The 24,865-nt window shown below is 45.5% G+C and overlaps 1 protein-coding gene across 1 annotated transcript in view; it reads left to right on the top strand.

Annotated features, from left to right (window-relative positions):
- Nucleotides 1–24,865, top strand: part of PLD5 (phospholipase D family member 5) — a 336,130-nt gene that overhangs the window by 2,811 nt on the left and 308,454 nt on the right. The gene's annotated exons all lie outside the window — the stretch shown is intronic.

Genomic DNA, 24,865 nt, shown 5'->3' with positions numbered 1-24,865 from the left:
CCTAATGTCTGCTTGGACCTGACGTTATTTTTTATAGCAATAAGGCGCCGTTGTTTCAGGCGCTCCTTTCAGATCATTGGTGGAGGAATACAAAATGACCTCATTTAAATGAGCTTGACTACATTTGCACGCTATCTGCGCCAAGGCCTGGCACGCTCATTTGCTGCGCTAGACCCCTCTGATCATTCTACGCTGGTAAATGCGGGCGCTAGTACAGCAGTAATGGTCTCATGTTTCTTTGTTGCTGTTCTGGAAGATGTTGCGGGAGCCTATTATGCTGGAAATTCTGGAGGGCAATTTCTCCAGTTGGGTTCTTTTTGCGCATAGCATGACAGGAATGAACCTTACAGATCCCTTTCAGAGCAATGCATAGCCACACGAACATGAACAAGGACCTCTTCTTGTGCCTGCATTTTACGTAGAGTTTAGACGTCTGCATTGTTTTCATCAGCGCTGTCGTGCAAGTGAAAAATGGCAGAATTTTCTAACAATAAGTACATAACAGTACCAGATCTGCATTATTAAAGTGGAAGAGGCATTAAAAATAGAGCAGCTGGCAGTCACAACCTTTGTGCATGTGTGGTGGAATGATCAAACAGAACCTCAGAGAAAGAGTGAATCTGCTTTTCCTGCAAGATCAAAGGAGCGTTCGCTCAGCTGCACATGCTGTGATACAGAGTTGGGGGACAGAGGGTGGTGCGTGGGATAAATTAGGCTACTGACCTTTATGTTTAATGTATGGAGAACAGTTCTATAGCAATGCATCTATTTATCGGTGTTCATGCTATAAAGAAAAGTAAGCAGCTGCTTTTCGTTATCGAATACAGTTTAACCGGGTGTATACATGTGTGTTTATGCTAGCTATGCCTACGTGTGGGACATATGTGAATAATTACTGTATTTTATAAGTTATCCCCTGGATTCTACGTGTGATGCCAAGATTTTGGTGCCCAAAACTGAGCGCGGAATCAAGATGTGCGTGCATTAACTAATCATTAACAACAATGACTCAGAAAACATCTCCTACCAACCTTCTTACCCTCCATGCTCTTCCCAACTTCTCCTTTATCACCCCATCTCCTTACCTATCCCTATCCTTTCTCTCACATCTCTTTCTATTCCATTTACTCCTTGTTCATTTGTCCTATCACTTACCTACTTTGTTGATTCTGATACTACAGATTGTATTCTCTTGTTACTATGTAAGCCGCATTGAGCCTGCGATGAGCAGGAAAGCGCGGGGTACAAATGTAATAAATAAATCTTAATTAGCTAATAAGCTGTTAACTAGCAATGAATTGATGGTAACAAGGATGGAGGAGTGGCCTAGTGGTTAGGGTGGTGAACTTTGGTCCTGAGGAACTGAGTTCAATTCTCACTTCAGGCACAGGCAGCTCCTTGTGACTCTGGGCAAGTCACTTAACCCTCCATTGCCCCATGTAAGCTGCATTGAGCCTGTCACGAGTGGGGAAAGTGTGGGGTACAAATGTAACAAAAAATAAAAAAATAATAATAATTGGGATTTGTTTCTGATTCTCTCTGTGCTTTATTCTATAACGCTGTGTGTCTAAGATACCCTACCATGCAACTCAAAAGGAGGGACGGCAGGGACATTCTGAGAAGTTGCCCACATGTTTATAAAATAGCCCCATTTCTGCATCAAAATGCCAGGAGTTGGGTGGTGACAAAGCGGTACCACTGTTCTAAGCTGAGCAGGAGTCCTCCACCTATAGTCCTGCCAGTGGGGGCGCTGTTTCACTGTCATCTGTAATTATATGGGCTTCTTCTGTTCGTAAACCGCCTAGAACCTGCAGTTGAAATTTGTGCTGTGAATAAGTTTCGTATTATTTATCTATTGGGATTTATTAACTGCCTTTATGAAGAGATTCACCCAAGGCGGTGTACAGCAGGTACAATTTAACATAAAACTTGCAATTTTGTTAACAGCATAATAATAGTAAAATAACCAAGTATAAACATAAATACAATAAAGGAGGTAAACTTGAAAACAGTAAATTGAAATTTAATAATGGAACTACCATGAAACAGCACCAGAGATATAATACAGTGTTAGCATAATACTAATGATACACCTAATAAGCATGCATTAGAACATTCAACTAACGTAGATATGATGCTAATGATTTTCTACAATACAACTTACCATATAGCTGAGGGACCAAGTGCAGATATATGATGGAAACAAGATGCATGGTACAGAGTCAGTTGGGATAATTAAGTTCTTTGTATAATTAAGCAAGAGATAAGGAACTGATCTAAGTTACAGTGTGTGTAGCAAGCTTGTCCAGGTGCAGAATAAGTGTGTAGTCAGTCACCCAATGTATTAAAGGCTTGGGAGAAGCAGGGGCACAGCCAGACTTCAGCGGGAGGGAGGTCCAGAGCCCAAGGTGAGGGGGCACATTTTAGCCCCCCTGGCACCGCAGACACCCCCATTTTAACCCCCCCCCCTGCCATTTTTTACCTCCTCGCCACCACCACCACCTTTGACCCCCCCCAGCGCCAACCCTTTCGACCCCCTCTTCCCCCCTGCCGCCAACCCTCCCCTGCTGACGGGTACCTTTGCTGGCAGGGGTCCCCAACCCCCGCCAGCCGAAGTCCTCTTCTCCGGCACGGCGGCGTTGCTGATCTGCAAGGGCAGGCTTCTGTTTCTGTGAGTCTGATGGCGGCGGGGGAGGGTTGGCAGCGGGAGGGGGGGTTGAAGGGGTTGGTGGCAGGGGGGCCAGGGCCAAATCTATGGGGGCCCATGCCCCCGTAGCCCCACGTAGCTACATCCCTGGGGAGAAGAGCCAAGCTTTCACCTGCTTCCTGAAGTAGAGGTAGTCTTGAGTTATACGTAGCCCCTGTGGGAGTAAATTCCAGAGCGTGGGGGCTACTCCTGAGAAGGCTCACTGGCGGGTATCACATCGTACAATTTCTTTTGATGAGGGTACAGATAGTGATGATCCTTGAAAGGACCTTCAAGGTCTTAAAGGTGTGTAAGTACGCTGGCCCATTTTGTCTGAGGACCTTGAAAATCAAACATAGTTTTAAATTTAGCCCTGTAAGGTACTGGTAGCCAGTGTAGCTTTTGCAGGAATGGTGTGATGTGGTCATATCACTTGCAGCCTTCTATCAGTTGTGCTGCATCATTCTGAATCAGTTGGTGCTGATACAAACTCTTTGTGGTTTGGCCAGTGTACAGGGCATTACAGTAGTCTAGTCATGATGTTCTCATGGCAAGGATCATTGTGGTCAGACTTGTCTTTTCAATATATGGAGAGAGATTTCATAGCTGCCATAGGTGATAGAGACAATTTTTGAAGATTAGATTAGATTAGATTTTTGCTGCATTTCCTGTCTCATGATGGTTTAGTATCTTCGTGCCACTTTTAGTGCCCTTAGCCCCCCTCTTTTGGTGCTTTGGTGTCTTCATGATGCTTTGTCGTGTCTTTGTCAAAGATGCCCGCCAGCAAGTTTTAAAAAGCGTTTGGATTTAGCTCACAGTTTTCCAGTAGAAGAAGATTTAGAAAGAAGGCGAAGACTTATTTGCTCAGGCTTTTGCAGATCTGTGATTAGGTTGTCTGTTCTGAAAATATTTTATTTTTTGAGGATTTATAGGATTATTTGATTATAATTTTTAATTGGCCTTATTTGTTTTTATTTATTATGTCCTAGTTTGTAATTGTTTCATTCAAATGTATGTGTTAATATATCTTTCATTTAGACTAGTAAAAAAGGCCTGTTTCTGAAAGAAATGAAACGGTTTTCCTCGGAGTGTGTTTGTTTGAAAGAGTGTGTGTAAGAGTGACTGTGTGAGACAGCGAGAGAGTGGATGTGCAAGTGTGTGTTTGTGTGACAGAGAGAGAGTGAGACTGGTGCGAGTGTGTCTGTGAGAGAGAGAGTGTGTGTGTGAGATTGAGAGTGTGTGCCATCCCCCTCCCTCCCTCCCTCCCTTCGAGTTCCAGGGTTGTCCCCTCCCTCCCTTCGAGTTCCAGGGTCATCCCCTCCCTCCCTTCGAGTTCCAGGGTTGACCCCTCCCTCCGAGTTCCAGGGTCCCCCTTCCCTCCCTCCCGCCTCCTTTCTCCCTCCCAGTTCCAGGTTCCCCCCTCCTTCCCAGTTCCAGGGTCGTTGTCCCTCCCTCCCTTCCAGTTCCAGGCCCCCTCCCTAAGAATTTTTTAAGTCATCTTGACTTACCTCTTTGGGGTTATGGCAGCTGCCAGCAGCGGTAAAAGGCGTGCAGGCTCAGCTCTTTTCTCTCTCTCAGCTGTGGTCCCGCCCTCATTTCCTGTTTCCACAAGGGTGGGACCACAGTTGAGAGAGAGAAAAGGGCCTAGGCTGCATGCCTTTTACCGCTGCTGGCGGCTGCTGTAACCCTGACTTGGTAAGTGAAGATGGAACGACCGGCACCGATACCTGAGCGGGAAGCGAAAGGGACGTGGGGTTGCGGAGGAGAGCGGCAGCGATGCAGAGTCCGAAGACAGCGAGACAGAGACGACCACAGTAACATCTCCTGACGTCAGGCACGCAGGCTTCTACTGTGGGAGAGTGACGTCAGGAGATGGTTATGAATGCAGGTAGCCTCATTGGAACGTTGGAGGAGCAAATTATTATTTTAGATATGTCAGTGATTAGAGTATAAAATGTTTTTTTTTTTTAATAAATGCTGACTTTGGGCCCCGTTTACTAAGGCACATTAGTTGATTTAGGGGCCCTTTTACATAGCAGCAGTAGAGCTACTGCCGCTTTGATGCGAGCCAATCCGGCAGTACCGCCGGCCTAACGCAGGAGCCAGCAGTAGTGCCATCCCCCCATACGTGCCCTATCCGGTGTTACTGGAATTTTTTTTACCCCAGGGGATTACCCGGCAGTATTTGGGCAGCACCACATGCTGCCCGGTTACCGCTGGGTTAGTGCTGGAGCCCTTACCATCACCTAAATGGGTGGCAGTAAAAGCTCCCCCTGGAAATGGCCACGTGGCAAGTGTTTACTTACCGCCCAGCCATTTCCTTTTTGGAGAGGCTTTTTATCTGCTGTGGTAAAAGGAGCCTTGACGCATGGCAAATCCACACACTTACGCTACCGCAGGGCCCCTTTTACCACAGCTTGGAAAAAGAAGCTCTTAGCTTGTGCTAAACGCCAGTGGCGTAGCTGCGTGGGGCCACGGGAGCCTGGGCCCCTGTAGATTTGGCCCTGGACCCCCCCGCCGACAACCCTCTCGAACCCCCCTCCCGCCACCTTCGTCGCCTACCTTTGCTGGCAGGGGACCCCAACAACCGCCAGCCGAGGTCCTCTTCTTCCAGCGCAACGCTTCGTTCTGTTTCTGAGTCTGATATCTTGCACCAGCCCAGGTCCCTCCTGTGTTCTTTGAAGAGGGTTTGCTTGTATATAGTTCTTCTATGACAGAGTTGCTCTGCGAGTTGACAGTTCATTTAAAAAAAAAAACAAGTTAAGCCATACCTCTTCGCCTGTGCGGAGTTGTGGGTGAGCATTACTACACGGCTTTGCCGTCATTCAGACACATTTTATGAGTGCTTTATGGCTGCTTAGATTCCAGGGGGCACAGAAGGTTGGTCTTTCTCTTCTTTTCTGCTTTGTTAGTCAAATACTGAGGCTAGGTCACATGGCCAGGGCTCTTATTGGCTCTCAGTCTCCACCTGCTGGAAGGCGTGAACAACCCATCAGTCCAATCCTGAGCCGGTCTGGAGGGACTAAAGGAAAGCAAATTAGCAGGTAAGGTCTAATTTCTCCTTTGTGAGCCACACTAGGAAAGCAGCAGAAATGATATTGTAGATGCCCAGTATTTTTCGAACCCGGGATATTCTGAATTGCCCCATGGAGATTTATTTCTGTGTCAAGTACCTGTGCATTTTTTTCTCCATGTAAAGGATTTTCAGCTTCACACCTCAGCTCTGCAGTGCTGTTGGATTCAGTCATTTTAAGAAAATGAAGCTTATTACAGCCAGATGAGGTTTTAATTACTCTGGGAGGCTTTATTAAAATGAACAGCAGCAACTCAATAATCTCAGATATTAATGGCTATAAATAAAAACCTATTTCTTTTGGAACTTTAATTAAACATAGAGAGGGTAATTTCAAAAACAGTGCTTTACCCATGGAGATGGACTTTTATAACACCGTCTGCCCAATTGGTGGGTAAAATAATAGTCATACAACATCTTGTGAGCAAATTTGTTACCCACAGCGAGCAGTGTGTTCGTGGGGGCACAGTTAGTGGAAGGGTTTTACTGGTAGGGTGAATAGAATAGTCACCTGGAATTACACACAAAAGGGGGTGTCACTGGGATCCCTAAGCATACATGTGAACAAGGAGTGCTATGCATTCACCTTGAGCACATGTTAAACAGAACTGGCACATTGCAGCCCAGCCTCCACTGACACAACCTGCATCCTCTCTCCAGAAGGAGGGGGCACATCACCTCATCCCCTGTCTCTGAGAGGGGCATCAGACAGCCCCTGCCAGGGTGTCATCCACGTCACAGTCATCCCCGATTTACATGCACATTTTTAAAATGTCAAGCATGAACATCTGTAGTGGGATGTTTTGTGCATTACTGAATTTGCTTATCCTGCACCATCACTTTGTAATTCTCTCCCTATTGAACTCTGTTTGGAAGCCTCATAATTGAAATTTACAACAGGCCTTAAAACATGGATGTTTCAATAAGCTTTTAGTTTGAATTGAGGCATATTTTTAGTTTGATTTGTTAAATGTCAGGTAACATAGTAGCTGACGGCAGATAAAGACCTGTACAGTCCAGCCAGTCTGCCCAACAAGATAAACTCATTGTATGTGCTGCTTTATATGTATACTTGACCTTGATTTGTCCTTGCCATTTTCAGGGCACAGACTGTAGAAGTCTGCCCAGCAGTGGTTTTGCTTCCCAATTGCCACCCAATCTCCACTAAGTTTCTGTGGATCCATTCCTTCTAAACAGGATGCCTTTGTGTTTATTTATTTTTGTTACATTTGTATCCCGTGCTTTCCCACTCATGGCAGGCTCAATGTGGCAATGGAGGGTTAAGTGACTTGCCCAGAGTCACAAGGAGCTGCCTGTGCCTGAAGTGGGAATTGAACTCAGCTCCTCATGACAAAGTCCACCACCCTAACCACTAGGCCACTCCTATGCATGTTTGAATTCGGTTACCATTTTCATCTACACCACCTCCTGTGAGCATGCCAAGTATCCACCACCCTCTCCGTGAAAAAATACTTCCTGACATTTTTCCTGAATTGTCAGTATGGGAATGTCTTCTACACTTTGGGCTAGATTCTCTATATATGGTGCCTTAAAAAAATTGGCGCCGAACAATACCTACTTAAACGGTTTTGTATAAGCTGCGCCTAAAATTCAGTGAGGTTTATAGAACACACACTTAAGCAGAGAGTCGTGCGAAAATTTGGGCATGGCCATTTGCGCCAACGAAAATGTGGTGCAAATGCCTGTGCCTAAATTTACGTGTGGAGCACAATTATTCTGTAATTTATTTAGGATTTATTTACCACCTTTTTTAAGTACGTGTGTAACTTGAAATCATGTCCCTGTTCTGCCCCAAAACTCCCATGACCTTCCCATTTCCGTGCCCCCTTTTTTGGACCACATGTAAATGTAGGTGCAGATCCCTTGCCTAACTTTACGCACATTGGTCTTAATTAAATCTAATTAGTGCCAATAATTACTTACTAAAAAGCCAGTTATTGGCACTAATTTATTTATTTATTTAGATTTTGCTCACATCTTTTTCAGTAGGAGCTCAAGGTGAGTTACATTCAGGTACTCTGAATATTTCTCTGTCCCAGGAGGGCTCACAATCTAAGTTTGTACCTGAGGCAATGGAGGGTTAAGTGACTTGCCCAAGATCACAAAGGGCAGCAGTGGGATTTGAACTGGCCACCTCTGGATTGCAAGACTGGTGCTTTAACCACTAGGCCACTCCTCCACTCATTATGCTAATAAATTGCAGGCACAAATCGGAAACACCCCTAAATTTGCCCACACAGGGCGCCTTTTACCAAGTTGCGTCAAAAGGGGGCCTGCACTGGCGTCAGCGTGCTTTTTTCACGTACACTGAGCCCCTCTTTTATTGCAGCGGATAAAAGGGAAGTCTCTCTTTCCTGCAGGAAATGGCCATGCTGCAAGTAAAGCACTTGCCGTGCGGCCATTTTTTTTTGGGGGGGGGAGCACTTATCGCTACCAATTGAGGTGACGGTAAGAGCTCCCGCGCTAACTGGGCAGCACGTGGCACTGCCCAATTACTGCTGGGTACACTGTGGTACAAAAATAAATATATTTTGTAGCGCCGGATATGACTGTGTGCTAGGGGTGGCAAGTAGCACTGGGCTACTGCAGTCGCTCGGTCATACTTCCTGTTTAGCAAGCGGTAAGCCCGCATTGGGCTTACTGCTGCTTAGTGAAAGGGGCTCACAATTTTTGGTGACTTTTATAGAATCGGGGGTTTGTGTCCTGGATAGATGTTGTTGTGCAACTTCATTCCCCTCCTGTTCTGTCTGCTGTGTATAATTTATGGGTGTAGGACTAAATTCTGTAAATGGCCATGCCCCTTTCTGGATCCACACGTAAAAATGTACGCACGCATCTTTATAGAACACCAACTAGAAAGATGCGCACGTAAGTTCAAATTGTTGCCAATTAGTGCCAATAATTAATTGTTAACACCCAATTATTGGTACTAATTGGCTCATTATGGGCCCGTGCCAAATTTGTGTATGCAATTTTGAACACCATAGATAGAATTTGGGGGATAGTGTGTTATTTATTTTGTTCAGTATTATAACCCCATTCTGTACACCACTTTCATATTCATGTTCGGTATATTGATGACATTTTCATGATTTGGAGTGAGGGAGAAGAGACTCTCAAACAATTTTATAGTTCCTTCAATACATTCCATCCTACAATCAAATTCCAAATTGACTACTTCTCATAAAAAGTCAACTTTCTAGACACCACAGTTTCCATCAGCAATGGCTGTATACAAATAGCTATGTGGAGGAGTGGCCTAGTGGTTAGAGCACCAGTTTTGCAATCCAGAGGTGGCTGGTTCCAATCCCACTGCTCCCCGGAGCGCATACCCCCCCCCCCCGGAGCGCATACCTGTGGCGAGGGACGGGCGGGAGGGCCGATCCGCCCCGACTGCACGTTGCTGGGGTGTGTCGGCTCCGTGCTGGTTCACTGCTCTCTCTGTCCCGGAACAGGAAGTAACCTGTTCCAGGGCAGAGAGGGCAGTGCACCAGCGCGGAGCCGACACCCCCCAGCGGCGTGCACCCGGGGCGGACCGCCCCCTCTTCCTACACCACTGCCACTGTATCTGCTCTGACCCAAGAGACAAACAGCTCAAAATCCTGATTGAATCCTTCAAACAAAAAGGCTACAACCCCCAAATAATCTCCAAGAATATTGCTCCTTCTCTTAAAATACCTAGAGAAAACCTGCTGCAGTACAAAGAGAAGAAAGCCACAGAGAGAATCTCTCCTGTACTGACATACAATCCAGAGCTAGAAAAATTGAGAAGAATGATAAAAGAGCTACAGCCACTACTCCAGGAGGTTGAATTACTGAAAGAAATATTCCAGCCCCACCAGTGCTGGCCTTCCAACAGCCACCTAATTTGAACCAGAAATGAGTGAAAAGCAAACTTCCAATAGAAGCTCAAAAAGAAGAGAATGGCACACGCCCCTGCAATATTCCCAGCTGCAAACTGTGCCAACACATTTCACAGGATCCTACGGTCACTCACATTGGAAAAATATTCATTACTAGTAAAAAAAGGCCCGTTTCGTAAACAAATGAAATGGGCGCTAGCAAGGCTATAGAGAGAGTGAGAGTGTGTATATGTATGTGTGTGTGTGTGTGTGTGACACAGAGAAAGTGTGTGTGTGTGTCTCTCTGTGAAAGAGAGTGTGCACAGGTAGGGTGAAAATGAAGAGACAGCAGTGAAATTTTACATAGGACAGCTGAACCATTTGAGGCATGTTTGTGTGTCTGTGTGAGAGAGTGTGTATATGTGTGTGTGTGCGTGTGTGTGTGAGATACAGACAGTGTAAGTGTGTGTGTGTGCGTGAGTATGAAAGGGTAGGGTCTAAATGAAGAGACAGCATTATAAATGTACATAGCACAGCACAAACATTTGAGGCAGTTCTTGCCTTATCTCCCCTGCCGCCCCCTCCATACCCAACGATTCGTTCCTTGTCTTCCATCCCCTCTGTGTCCCGTGTGTATGTGTGTGTGAGAGAGAGAGAGAGGTGCTAGCAGTCCCTGTGATAGTGGCAGGTCAGTTGCTCATTATAGCCAGTTAAGAGTAAGAGTGTGTGTGTATGGGCTGGTTTTTTCCTTCCCTCATATGCCCTCCGTGTCCGTTGTTTGTGTGGAGAGCAGAGATCTATATGGTCCTTTTAGCGTTGCTGTTGACGTCGCGTAGCAACTGTTGCTGCTGGTTTTCATTGTTCCGCGATGTGTCTTATGTCACGTTCCTTCGCTTAGTAACAGGTTCGCGATGTGATTGGTTGAGTGTCATTGCTCTGCCCTCAACGTCATGACATTTTACTTGGGGGGCGGGGCCAACACTCATGGGCGAATTCCTGGTTTCACCACCATGCATTTAGAATGTTGGGACTTGTGGAGGCTTCAGAACGTTGGAGGTGCATTTTATATAGAGAGATAAGGGGATCATTCACATGCTCATCCTCCAATGTGGTATATATCATTCAAAACAAAAAGTGTGAAGAGTGGTGCTATATTGGAGAAAAATGCCAGATGATAAAGATACGGCTCAATTTACAAAGACAGAATATTAAACACTCCAATGCCAACCAAGATACCACCTCTGTGGGACAGCACTTTACAAAACCAGAACATTGCATCAATGATCTTATGGTAAGAACACTAAAAGGAAATTTTAAGATGATCCAGGAACAAATGGACAGCACTATTTCAAGTCTTACTCAAGTCCCTTGATAGGTTTAAAATTGAGTAATTTTTTTTGTTTTTATTTATTGCATTTGTATCTCACATTTTCCCACCTATTTGCAGGCTCAATGTGGCTTACATAATTTTGTTAACAATGTCATTCCAAGATATTTTGACACCCACCAGACAGGACTTAACAAAGATCTGGGCTTTCTATTCCACTATTAATTTCTACTGCTTTGTCACTCTCTTATCTGACATCCATCTCTTGCTGTCTCTCATCCACCCAGCTCTCCCTGTTTCTCACCTAACCCATCCATCCCTTTTCCTGTGAGACTGTCATTGGAATGCCTCTGTGTTTCACTTTATATTCTGATATTTGTCAACACTTGTTTATTTCCAATCTGAATAAGAAGGGTTATCTTTAAAAGCTAATCAAAAGATGTATTTAGTCCAATAAAAAAGGTATCATCTTATTTTCTTTTCTATGTTTTGATTTATTTCTATTTAATATCTTGAAAAGTGGACTGACACAGCTACCACACCACTATATTCATGTTTGAAAGGTGGTATAAAAATGCAACCTAAATATATCAGTGATTTGGGGGGGAGGGGGGAGGCAGAACGCCCTGAAGGCACCCCAGTCAGTCAGGTTTTCAGGATATCCACAATGAATATTCATGAGAGAGATTTGCATGCAGTGGAGGCAGTGCATGCAGATCTCTCTCATGAATATTTCTTGTACATATTCTGAAAACCCAATGGCGTACCAAGGGGGGAGCGGTGGGGGCGGTCCACCCCGGGTGCATGCCGCTGGGGGGTGCCGTGCGCTTGTCTGCTCCGCTCGTTCCGTGCTCCCTCTGCCCCGGAACAAGTTACTTCCTGTTCCGGGGCAGAGGGAGCATGGAACGAGCGAAGGAGACAGGCACGCGGCACCCCCCCCCCCCAGCAGGTAAAAATGCACCCGGGGGGGCGCTGCACCCGGGGGGGGGGGATGCATCAGCAATCCGCCCCAGGTGTCAGCCACCCTAGGAACGCCACTGTGAAAACCTGACTGGCTGGGGTGCCTCCAGGACCAGGTCTGGGAATCACTGAAATAAACAAAATACAAGGAAAGGAACCCAGAGAAAATTCTGTTTTTTATTGGGGGATTTGTATCAGTTTTCAAAGTGAAAGTTCCCATTTTCTTTCCCCTCTGAAAATTGCCCAAGCAGTGCATGCAAATCTCTCTCATGAATATTCATTGTTGGTATCCTGAAAACCAGACTGGCTGGGGTGCCTCCAGGATCAGGTTTGAGAACCACTGACCCAGGTGAAACAAATACCTTCAGGGACCTAGCTTTGTGTGTTCTGAGGACTGGGTTGAGATCTCCTGCCTTGGGGTAAAAAGGCCTTTACGCCTGAAAATTCCATTACAATATTACCCCTGAATATGCAGTCCTATACTTAAACTGGTGACTTACTAGTTAAGTTAGGACTGTCATTTTTGTGTTCTACCAAATGGATCAAATTTATCTGATCAATATTTAGCTGGCAGTGGTCGGCAGGTGTTGCTACTCAGGATAGAGTGCCAGAATAGCTGTTTTGGATAGAATTTTGCTATTAGGGGAAAAGTTTGCTCTAGTTCCCTTTAGCTTTAACCCTGACGCAGCCTTTTAAGGCATAATATGGCCACATTGGGTGCTGGTTTAAATGAATTGTCTTCTTCCACATTTTCTGGTCTGCTTCCTGTTGTTTGCTGCTTTGCTTGTTTTCAGATCATCACCTCTCTTTGGGTGCTTGTGAATTCCACTAGAACCCAGATAGGTTTTGGCTCTGTGGTCAGAGAACCTTTGACCACTTCTCCTTCTAAATGCATAGCTTTTGTCTTGGAGCCAAATTTAGGCTCTTAGGTAGAAACTTGGGGGCCCTTTTACTAAGCCGCGTAAGTGCCTACACATGCCCAACGCGCGCCAATTCTGAGTTACCGCCCAACTATCACGTGGCCCTTGTGGTAATTTCATTTTTGGCATGCGCCCACTATGTGCGTCTGAAAAATATTTTGTATTTTCTGGCGTGCATAGGCATTGGGCACACCTAGGTCATTACCGCCCAGTTACCACGTGAAACTTTACCGCTAGGTCAATGGCTGGCGGTAAGGTCTCAGACCCAAAATGGACACGTGGCAATTTTCATTTTGCCGCACGTCCATTTTTGGCAAAAATGAAAAAAAAAGACCTTTTTTACAGGTGTACTGAAAAACAATTCTGCATGCACCCAAAACACGCATCTACACTACCGCAGGCCATTTTTCAGCACACCTTAGTAAAAGGACCCCTTGAACTCCAGATCCTCCTAGGTAGCATTTTCAGAAATGCTCCCGATTGCTCTTGCAGGACCTTCTGGGGAAGGGGGAGCCTATTCCAAAAGGATGGGCTTCACCTTAACTAGGATGGAACCAAGCTGCTGGTGCTAGCATTTAAAAAGGAGAGAGAACAGCTTTTAAACTAGAACGGGACAGGGGGGAAGCCCACCGCTGTCCAGGAGTGCATGATTAGGTATGAGGTATCTTTGAAGGATACTATTAAAACAGAGATGTTAAGGGACCAGATAGAGAGGTTGCAACAAAGATGAAAGAAAGCCAGAAACCCTTAAGAAGGGGGTGTGGCAGAGAGGCTCCTAACCAAGGAGGTTGAAGAAAGCAGGAGACAGGATGAAGCCAAAAAGTTGAAGCCAATTTGGTTAGTCCCTGTTTCCCATTCTCTTTGCACAGTCGTCATCTAGTATACTCAAAAGAAAGCAAGCAAACCTATGAGCTGCTGCATCCTCGCTGTCTTTCTTTATTGTTGGTAGTATTTTCATTTAATCTCACTTATATTTTCAAACATGCTGGCTTGTGCAGCATACGTATGTGCACAGAGGAAGTGGCCTAGTGGTTAGGGTGGTGGACTTTGGGCCTGGGGAACTGAGTTCCATTCACCACTTCAGGCACAGGCTGCTCCTTGTGACTCTGGGCAAGTCACTTAACCCTCCATTGCCTCATATAAGCTGCATTGAGCCTGCCATGAGTGGGGAAAGTGTGGGGTACAAATGTAATAAATAAATAAAATAAAAGTATTGGTTTCATTGGTTAGTTTGTTCTACATGTTAAATCATTGTGTCATTTGGAGGGGTTGGCTATAAGGACTCTCTGTATTTATGCAGAGATGTTTTCACCTAGTAAGGGGCCACCAACATAGACATCATGTTATAAGAATCAGGTAGTTAACAATCAGGCTTACTATTTATAAGTACAATTTAAAAAAACACTAATTAGGTTGAAACTAGGAGCATTTAACATTTTTTTTTCCTATGCTTTCATCAAAAGAAAAAGAATACATGTGGGAACTTGCTCCTTTTAGTTTTGTGGAATGCAGTGGTATATTATAAAAATGCAGTTGCTTTTTTTTATTACTACTATTTCACAGATATGTATTGAATAATGAGGTAGGGACTTCCTTTAAGCAGAAGTTCTGCCCAGAGGCAATCTAAATGTGCCAACATTGTCTATTTCAGCACACTATTAGCAGCCAAGTTCATGCAAAGTTAATTATGTTTAATGGAAAATAAATCTGTTGGCTCAGGCTGCTTGCTATGGGGCCCTTTTACAGATGCGTGCTGAAAAAATGGCCTGCGGTAGTGTAGACATGTGTTTTGGGCGTACGCAGAATCATTTTCAGCGCACCTGTAAAAAGTGCCTTTTTAAAATTTTTGCCGAAAATGTATGTGCGTCAAAATGAAAATTGTTGTGTGTCCATTTTGGGTCTGAGACCTTACCGCCAGCCATTAACCTAGCAGTAAGGTCTCACGTGGTAACCAGGAGGTAATGGTCTATGTGCGTAAAATGCCGATTACTGCTCGATTACCGCCTGTACACCAGAAAATAAAAATATTTTATGGTGTGCATGGCGGACATGCGTCAAAAATGAAATTACCGCAAGGGCCACGCTGTAGCCGGGCGGTAACTCAAAATTGACACACGTGTAGTTGTCTACGCTGCTTATTAAAAGGACCCATAAGTACATAAGTATTGCCATACTGGGAAAGACCAAAGGTCCATCGAGCCCAGCATCCTTTTTCCAACAGTGGCCAATCTAGGTCACAAATACCCGGTAAGATCCCACAAATGTACAAAACATTTTATACTGCTTATCCCACAAATAGTGGATTTTCCCCAAGTCCATTTAATAACGGTCTATGGACCCCTATGTGAATATCCCATCACTGTTTTATTATTGATACCAAGTATTACATATTAAGGGCATTTGCTGTAAACTTTGTTTGGATTCGTTTATCCACGTTGTTTTGCTTTTTAAACCCAAAGGTGAATCCTAAGGGTGGTTGAACAATTAAGTATAAACTGTTTTGTTGTTTGTTTGTTTGTTTGTTTGTTTACTTTTTTTGGACTGCTTTGGGTCCTGCTGATCCATCTGCTGTCTGGAATTTTGGAAGATGTAAATGAGAAAATTAAAATTAAATTTTGGATGTACTCTGTAGAAGTTGTTGTTTACTTTTGCAGTGTGTGTATAGATGCCTGTTCTGGTGTATGCATGTGATAATATTTGAATAACTGTCTATACTTATGGCTATGATTTCTGAACATGCGGCATCATTAAAGGACAGACTTTTAAATGTCCAGCTGGGTATATATCATCTTTGTTAAATGTTTCAGACATATCCATGTACTTGCTCCTATGTTATAATTGAATTCTATTATACTGTCTCACTGTATTTTCAAATGTAAGCCACATTGAAACTGAGTTTGCTTGGGATAATGTGAGACAAAGATAGACTGGATGGTGATAGCACAATGAAAACAAGTTTGGTCCAGTGAAGACTAACTCAAAATAACATGTTCTGTAGCTGGGCCTAGTATTACCATATTGAAAATACGACCATATCATGTCTCTGTGGTTATATTCCACTAACGATTAACTGGCTTTCTTGAAAGGATTATATAACCTTTGGATGTATGACAAGGGGCACAAACGTACACTTTTTTATTCAATATCACAATTCCTCAGATATAGCCAGAAAACAACCTTTTAGGGTGGTTAGTGTTCACAATGAGATCCTTTTATTATTGACCAGATAGAAGAGATAAGAGTTTCAGTTTTGACACAGTATAAGTCATCATAAAAATAAAATATAAGAAAACCAATGGACTGAATTAGGGACTTATAGCCCATTTAGTTATGTTTAAACAAAGAGATCTGCATGAAACAAAATTTATTTTTATGATGACTTATAAAACCACTTGTCCCTAGAGCATGCCTAAAAATAGAATAATCCGTTTGTGTATCTAAAATGTAAACTTCTACATAACAGATGAGGTGAAGATGTGATTCCATGCGACCCAATGAAAGGAGAGTTTAATTTTACTTCCATTTATTTGCAGTCTTTTCCATCTTTATAACACAAGGCTTCCTAATGCTGATTACAACAACAGTTAAGATGAACCCGTCAGGAAACAGGATATCTTCACTGAAATTTAGCCATCTGCATTTGTATAGAACAGTGTAGAAAAATGAGCACAAATTACAGAGTTTATAACTGCTGTTTCTATCAGCTACATAATTTTAAAGCTGTTTTAGTGATATTCAGTTTCACGATTTTTATATCTACACTAGTAAAAAAGGCCCGTTTCTGACACAAATGAAACGGGCGCTAGCAAGGTTTTCCTCGGAGTGTGTATGTTTGAGAGAGAGAGTGTGTGTAAGAGATGGAGTGTGTGTGTCAGAGAGAGAATGAGAGAGAGACAGAGTGTGTGTGTTTGTGTGAGAGAGAGAGAGTGTGTGAGAGACAGAGTGTCTGTGTGTGTGAGACTGTGTGTGGGTGACAGAGAGATAGAGTGTAATAGACAGGGAGTGTGTGAGAGAGAGTGTATGTGAGAGAGTGAGTGAATGTGAGTCCCCACCCCCCCTCTCGCAGGGCCCCACCTCCATCTCCCCTGCGCCCCCTCCAGCCATCCATGTCCAGCGACCCTCCACTCCCCCTGCCCCCCTCCCCCCCTGCAGCCACCCATGTCCAGCGACCCTCCTCTCCCCCCCCAGCGCATCAAACCCCATCGCCACCCGCAGCTGCCAGTGGTAACGCTGTCCGGCCGCTGCTGCTTCTCCTGTTGAGCAGCAGCAGCCGCTACAAAAAGGAAAAAAGCAATAAATGTTTTTAATCCCAGGCCAAATCATTCGCAGATGCCCGAGTCTTAAAACGCAGTCTCTGCAGCCGCTCCTCCTCTCACCTCTCACGTTGCTGCGCTCCTCTGGGGTCTTACTCCATGGGCAGTGACGTGGAGGCGAGAGGAGGAGCGGCTGCAGAGACTGCGCTTTAAGACTCAGGCATTTGCGAATTATTTGGGCTGGGTTTAAAAACATTTTTTTCTTTTTGTAGCGGCCGCTGCTGCTCAACAGGACAGCGTTACCAGTGGCAGCTGCGGGTTGATGTGCTTCGGGTGGGGGGAGGGGGGTTGATGTGCCGGGGGGGAGGGGTGTTTGATGTGCCGGGGGGGGGGGCACATCAGAGGCGCCTGTGTCATGGCAGCAGGAGTTAAGTTGCTTCTGTCACTTTCTTTCATGTGTTTTTTTTCCTCTTATCTTGTCTGTTGTGTCAGGGGTGGTTTGGAAGGGTGTTCAGTGAGTGCAGCAGGTTCGGGAGGGCGGTTTGGGAGGGCGGCAGTCTCGGTTGTTTTTGTCCTTTCTTTTTCTTAGCTTTTATTTTCCATGAACGTTCGATGATGCTGCCTGGGCCCGCACTGCTGTTGCTTGGGCTCTCTGGATGACGTCATCTGAGGCTTCAGTCCCAGGCACAGCCAATCAGAATGGAGGCACGGGCCCAGGCAGCTTCATGGAACGTTCATGGTGCAAATTATTATATAGGATATGGGAAGTTTTCAAGTAAATTAAAAAAAGCTTCAACTAAGTGAAAAACAAAAAAGACAAAAATCTTTTTAAGGCACTGCCTATCCAACTGGATCAGGTGTAGACTTTTTACAGATGGACCACGCGTAAACAGTCCGTTATTTCTAATAATCATTGTTTTCAATAGCGTTTGCTATTGTTTTAAGTGAACTAAAATGGCAGCAAGCTCTGCCTTCTGCCAGCAAGGTCCACCTACTGGCTTCAACCCGTATAATGGACTACGTAGGAACACTCCGTCTCCTGTTTTCTTCAAACTCTTTGCTCCGAACTCTCAGGAATACAGCCGCACACAATGGGTATAAGTAAAACAATAGCTTTATTAAGTTCAAAGTAAGGACACTCTGTAAACCAGTGGCGTTCCTAGCTTGTTCGCCATCTGGGGCAGTTCACCGCTGCACCCCCCCCCCCCCCAGCGCGCCACCCTTCCAAGATGTGCCACCCCCCCCAAGCGCATTACCTGACCTTTCCTTTCAGCAAGGGGGTACGCAGAGCAGGCATATGACTGTCGGCTCTGCCAGTCCCTTGCCTCGGAACAAGAAGTAATATTAGAGGGGGCAGGGGACTGGCAGAGCTGACAGCCATGCCTGCTCCACACACCCCCTTGCTGCCTGCACCCAGGGCGGATCATCCCCACCATCCCACCCTTGGTACACCACTGCTCTAAACAACAATCACTTGGAGCTTTACTATAATTCTGTTTTGATCCCTGTTCCTGACAAGTTCTACAATTCAGTGCACACTACTTTACCCTCTTGCTTCAGGGTCCCAGCCCCTGCAGCCAGTCCCAGACGTGGCCTCCACAGGTTCAACTGTTCCCATATGTTCTCTGTCCCATTGATTGTCCTCCTTCCACCAGGTCTCTGAGATGGCTATTATATCTACCTCTTCATTTAGTGTTTTATACTCTAACTCCCCCATCTTTTTTAAACTTCTAGCATTACAAACATTTCAAATTGTGTTTTTTATTCGTAACTATAAGATACTTATAAGCTAATTTGCAATCTTTACTCTGTCCTCCTGTGAGGAAGTGACTGCTATAGCAGCAGGTATCCCTAAGAACACTCCTTCACTGATGTTGCAGTTAAGTCACCTTACAGCAGGTGGCACTAAATTGCCATGTCAGAGGCTGAGTCGGAGAGGTGGGACTCAGGCCTGGAGGTGGTTAAATGCACTGGAGTTGAGTAGATCAGGGAGACCCCAAGTGAAGGAGTCCTCCCAGGGTGTTCCTGTTGGCCACTGTAATAAACACAGTGTCTGCCCTTACATGAGGAGGCCGCCAGAGGGCGCTCTCCCACTGAAAACCTGGAAAATGCCCATTCTGGTCCCTATGGGGAGCTCCAGTGATCTAGCTGAGTATTGACTTGTATGGGCCAGTAGAGGGATCTCTAGGAAGATGGCTGGGGGAATAAGAGGAGACTTCTGGACCCAGATCCTTCTGGAACCAGAGGGGCGAGGTCTCAAGAGGTGGGGAGGTTTATTGGACACCTCATAAATAACTTCCTCTCAGTAGAGGAGAGAGTTTTGCCCGAAGGAGAGGAGATGGGAACCTGGAGACCTGAAGCCTGGACTGTGTGTCCTCAGGACGTATAGGAACTGTGTGGTCAAAGGACTGGGTGTCCCAAGTACGGGCAAGGTAAAGCAGGCTGCAAAGCCTGGGGTTAGAAGTCCCCAAAATATTGAGGTTGGAACTGTGAAGTGGTTAAAGTGAACAAACAGCCGCGGGTTGGAGGATAGGACCATAAGGTTAATGAGGGTAAAGAAGGTCCTAACCAGGGGTGGTGGCTGTTATACCCTGAGACCCAGGTGTCCCACAGTAAATGGGCTCAGGGAGTGAATTTGCAGAATACGAATAATAGTTGGAAAGCAAGGTTCCCACAAGACTGAAGCATAGTTCCAATAAACTGAATTTACATTTACTCAGCTAATTTGCATATTTCTGAAAGCAAAGGAATCCATGCTATCTTCCAGAGAAGGGTGACCCGGAGCCCCCACCAGAAGAACTGGTAAGGGGGTCAGTTACCAGGAGATACAGCGGGGAGGCAGGTCCAGGACCGGAAGTTAATGAAGAGGTCACCCTGAGGGAAAGAGGGAGCCCAAACATAGAGGCCAGAGTCACCGGCATTACAGAGGAGTCTTGTTTCAAGGTTGTTCCCTGAAGCAAAGGGCTGGAGAGGCTAGGCAGGAGCCACTAGAGGGCCACTGCACATCTGAGAGCACCCCTGTGGGCTTATACCACATTACCTGGGAACAGCCTGGGGCAGAGGAGCAGCCCTCAGCAGAGATTGTTACCCTGTGTTTGCCAAAAAACAGAGGTTTCAGTGAGGTAGGATAAGTTTCCTTAAAACCTTAAGTTAAAGAGAGTGTTCACTAAACCTGTGAAGCTGCATTAGGGAGAGACAACAGAAACCTTGCAGTTAAGAAGAAATGACTTTGTGTTGAACCTGTGGAGGCCACGTCTGGGGCTGCCTGCAGGGGTTGGGACACTCTCTTAACTTAAGGTTCTAAGGAAACTTATCCTACCTCACTGAAGCCTCTGTTTTTGGCAAACACAGGGTAGCAATCTCTGCTGGGGGCTGCTCAGATTCCCCAGGCTCTTCCCAGGTAATGTGGCCAACAGGAACACCCTGGGAGGACTCCTTCACTTGGGGTCTTCCTGATCTACTTAACTCCAGTGCATTTAGCCACCTCCAGGCCTGAGTCCCACCTCTCCGACTCAGCCTCTGACGTGGCAATTTAGCACCACCTGCTGTAAGGTGACTTAACTGCAACATCAGTGAGGGAGTGTTCTTAGAGATACCTGCTGCTATAGCAGTCGCTTCCTCACAGGAGGACAGAGTAAAGATTGCAAATTAGTCTTGTTAGCTTATAAGTATCTTGTAGTTACGAATAAAAAACACAATTTGAAATGTTTGTAATGCTAGAAGTTTAAAAAAAGATGGGGGAGTTAGAGTATAAAACACTAAATGAAGAGATAGATATAATAGCCATCTCAGAGACCTGGTTGAAGGAGGACAGTCAATGAGACACTGTATTATCAGGGTACAGATTATATTGCAATAATAGGATGGATCAAATCGGAGGGGGTGGGTAGCATTATATATTAATGAGGGAATTGAGTCTAATAAAATAAAAAATCAGCAGGAAACATGTCCTTATGGATAGAAATTCAATGTGTGAAGGGAAAGAGAATACTAGTAGGGCTATATTATTATCCCCCAGGCCAAAACAAACAGATAGATGATGAAATCAAAACAGAAATTAAGAGAACTAGCAGGTTTGGCAGCATTATAATGGGTGATTTGATTTACCAAATAACAAAAATCTCTGTTGTAAGTAGACCTGAGTAAGTATGGACTTAGAATACGTAAACACTCTTCAAAAATTAGCACTGTTCAAAATCAAGTTGAAAAAAGGAAGCAAGATCCTCAGAGTCCCATGCTTTCTAGTGCAGATACATACAAGCACCAGGAGTAGCTTCATGGAAATTTTGTTTAAATATATATTTTGGGTTGAATTTTGGGGGTTAAATCTTTGGTAAGCTGTAGAATATCCTATGATTGTGCTTGTGGAATCTTGCTACTCTTTGAGATTCTGCCAGATACTTGTGATCTGAAGTGGCCACTGCTGGAAGCAGGATACTGGACTAGATGGACCAGTATGGCTATTCTTATGTTGTTATTGAAAAGTCTGGCCAAAAATTAAGTGATGGTCTGTGTAACATTTTCAAAACAGAGCACTTACGTGGTTAGCACCTGATGCCAAATGCCTAAGTGTTTATGAACAGCCACCCCTTCAGGTCCTAAGTTCAGCCTAAGACTGATGCCTAACTTAGGAAATTAACTTAGTTGCATTAATTTAAGGGTTGAGGGTAATGCATTTGATGTACTGCCTTTCTGTTGTACAACCAAAGTAGTTTACGTATTATAGTCTCTGTTATAGGCAGCCAACTCTGGAACGCCATACCTCGACATATCCGAAAGACCAGCGGACACCTACCCTTCCGAAAGCTGCTGAAGACTTACCTATTCAAACAAGCCTACCCAAATGACCCTACAAAGTCTCGAACCTAACCCACACCACATACAATACCCACACTTCTATCCTTTCCCCACATCGCATACTTTTGTCCCACTCTTTATAACTGTGTTATCTCCATGATACTTTGTACCATACTTTGTATTATCTCTGTGATACTATGTACCATACTTTGTAAGCCGCACTGAACCTGCTATTGAGCGGGAAAGAGTGGGGTATAAATGCGACAAATAAATAAATAAATAGTCAGGTACTTTCTCGGTCCCTAGTGAGCTCACAATCTACCTGGGGCAATGAAGGGTTAAGGGCCTCTTTTATCAAGCCACACTTGCGGCTCCCAGTGCGGTAATGCTGACAAAGCGCAGCCTGGTGGTACTTCCCACCCCCAGTGTGCCATCATATCCAGCGCTACAAAAATATGTTTGTTATGCCGGTGTGTACCCAGCGGTAATCCGTTACCGCCAGGTTAGCACGGGGAGCCCTTACCGCCACGTCAATGGGTGGCGGTAAGGGCTCCCCCTTGAAATGACTGTGTGGCAAGTGCTTCACTCACTGCACGGCCATTTCTTTTAAAAAAAAAAGACCTACCTTTTACCTGCTGCGGTAAAAGGGGGCCTAGGCGTATGTCAAAAACATGTGCTGACACCAGCGCAGGCCTCCTTTTGCCACAGTTTGGTAAAAAGGGCCCTAAGTGACTTGCTCAGGGTCACAAGGAGCCAGGGCTGCCGAGAGCCAGAGCTGGGCCCGGGACAAGGCCGCCCCTGGGCCCCCCCATTGTCCCGGGCCCCACCCACCCACCCCACCTGAGGTCATCATCGTCGTCGTCGTCGTTGCCGCCGGGCCCCCCTCCACCCGCTACCGGGCCCTGAACTAATCTTAAACGTCTCCTTCCTTTCCTTTCACCACCTTCGCGGCAAGCAGCAACAGGGCAGACCTCTCCTTCCTTCCGTACTCCGCCCTCGCGGACGTTACGTCAGGCGAGGGCGGGACACGGAAGGAAGGAGTGGCCTGCCATGCTGCTGCTTGCCGTGAAGGTGGTGAAAGGAAAGGAAGGAGGCGTTTAAGGTTAGTTAGTTTGGGAGCGACGGCGGGTGGGCCTGACTGCGGTGGCGCCGGGCCCCCTCCGGAGGCCCGGGCCTGGGGACTTTTGTCCCTCCTGTCCCCCCCTCTCGGCGGCCCTGCAAGGAGCTGCAGTGGTAACCTAGTTCCCCTGGTTCTTAGCCCACTGCACTAACCATTAGATTTGCCTTTATTTTTGAATATCAACTTCTATATTTATTTAGAAATGTTAATGATTATAGAGAAAAGTGTCAAATATTAGAGATGAGGTAGTATAGTGAAAGGATAAATAGTGCAGCGTACTAAGGAGACATCAATGGATGGGATTTGGCTAGAGAAGACCACAAGATAACAAGCCTACATAATATAAGAACATAAGAATAGCCATACCAGGCCAGACCAGTGGTCCATCTAGCCCAGTATCCTGCTTCCAACAGTGGCCAGTCCAGGTCACAAGTACCTGGCAGAAACCCAGTTAGTAGCACCATTCCATGCTACCAATCCCGGGGCAAGCAGTGGCTTCCCCTATGTCCATCTCAATAACAGATTATGAACTTTTCTTCCAGGAACTTGTTCAAACCTTTTTTAAATCCAGATACGCTAACCGCTGTTACTACGTCCTCCGGCAGTGAGTTCCAGAGCTTAACTATTCTTTGAGTGAAAAAGTATTTCCTATTTGTTTTAAAAGTATTCCCATGTAACTTCATTGAGTGTCCCATGGCCTAATTTGCACATCTATCATGCGGCATTCTCCCTTATGTTGTGCCTTCCTCTCATTTATCCGCCCTTTTCCTGGTGTTTGTTTTTTTTCTGTTTTTGTATACCCCTCATTTAATAGTTGTAAAGCACTTAGATATGATTTTGCAGTATAGCAAATACAATTGACTTTGACCATGCCAGCTTGGTTTTTTACATGTCACATGCTAGCTGGAAGACAAGCAGTCACGAAACGCCTAGCTATCTGCCTGGGGCTACACCACTGCCACTTAGAGGGTATATCTCCAGCACAGCTCAAGGCCAGCTGCACTTGCCGCTTGTGCTCTACACTAGCTCCCTCTTCCCACCAACTGGATCACAACTGCCTCTGGGCAAGACTCCCACTCTCAAATTATCTCCAGTGATTTCTAGGTTACCAGAGGCCACACTCCCAGTGGTCCCACAGTTCACAGAAAGCACTCACAGACCCAACACACAAACCACCAGGATTCTTAATCAGTCCTTTCAAGCAGAGTCAATAAACTAAAAGGCCCCTCCGAAGGGACACCACCTTGCAAGTGGTGGAGGGGCTTCCGTGTTTCAATGACTCAGAGGGCTATGCTGTAGGGTTACCCATATCAGACAGGCCTCTGAGGAGAAACCAGACAAAGAGTGTCCCAACCTGGAGGATCCAAGATGGCATAGAGGGAGGACGTACGCTAGTTGAGTTCCCGTTTTACACCAGAATGCCTGAAGAAGAAGGCGCGCTCCCCAGAGAATGGGGAAGAGAAAAGGCAAAGCCGTGGTGCTGTCCTCCTCGAACATGGCTGGGGTTCCCACCACTTCTCAGTCTATTTTGGAGAGATTCGGGGTCATAACGTCGGGGATATCGGTTCTTGCTTCGGGAAACAGCAAGGCTTTATTGCCGAATCTCAGTGGAGGGAGTGACTTTGAGTCCCCCTGTTGGCACGACCCCTCCAAAACCCGGAAATAGTAATGCTTCGCTATGGAGGTCAATAATGGAAACGCCCGAAGTGGATTAGGATTTTCATGTGACCCGAGGAGGTCCTGGCGCAGCATCGACTCCGGATAATAAACCAACTGGGGGATTGGAGAGTGAGCTCTTCCCCCCCAAAGATATCTGGAGCGGTTTCTGTGGAGAAATTGGACTTGGTGAAGCCAATAATGTCATAA

Source organism: Microcaecilia unicolor, chromosome 3 (genome assembly GCF_901765095.1).
Source record: "Microcaecilia unicolor chromosome 3, aMicUni1.1, whole genome shotgun sequence".
NCBI classification, from domain to species: Eukaryota; Metazoa; Chordata; class Amphibia; order Gymnophiona; family Siphonopidae; genus Microcaecilia; species Microcaecilia unicolor.
This window is presented reverse-complemented; position numbering and strand designations above follow the sequence as displayed.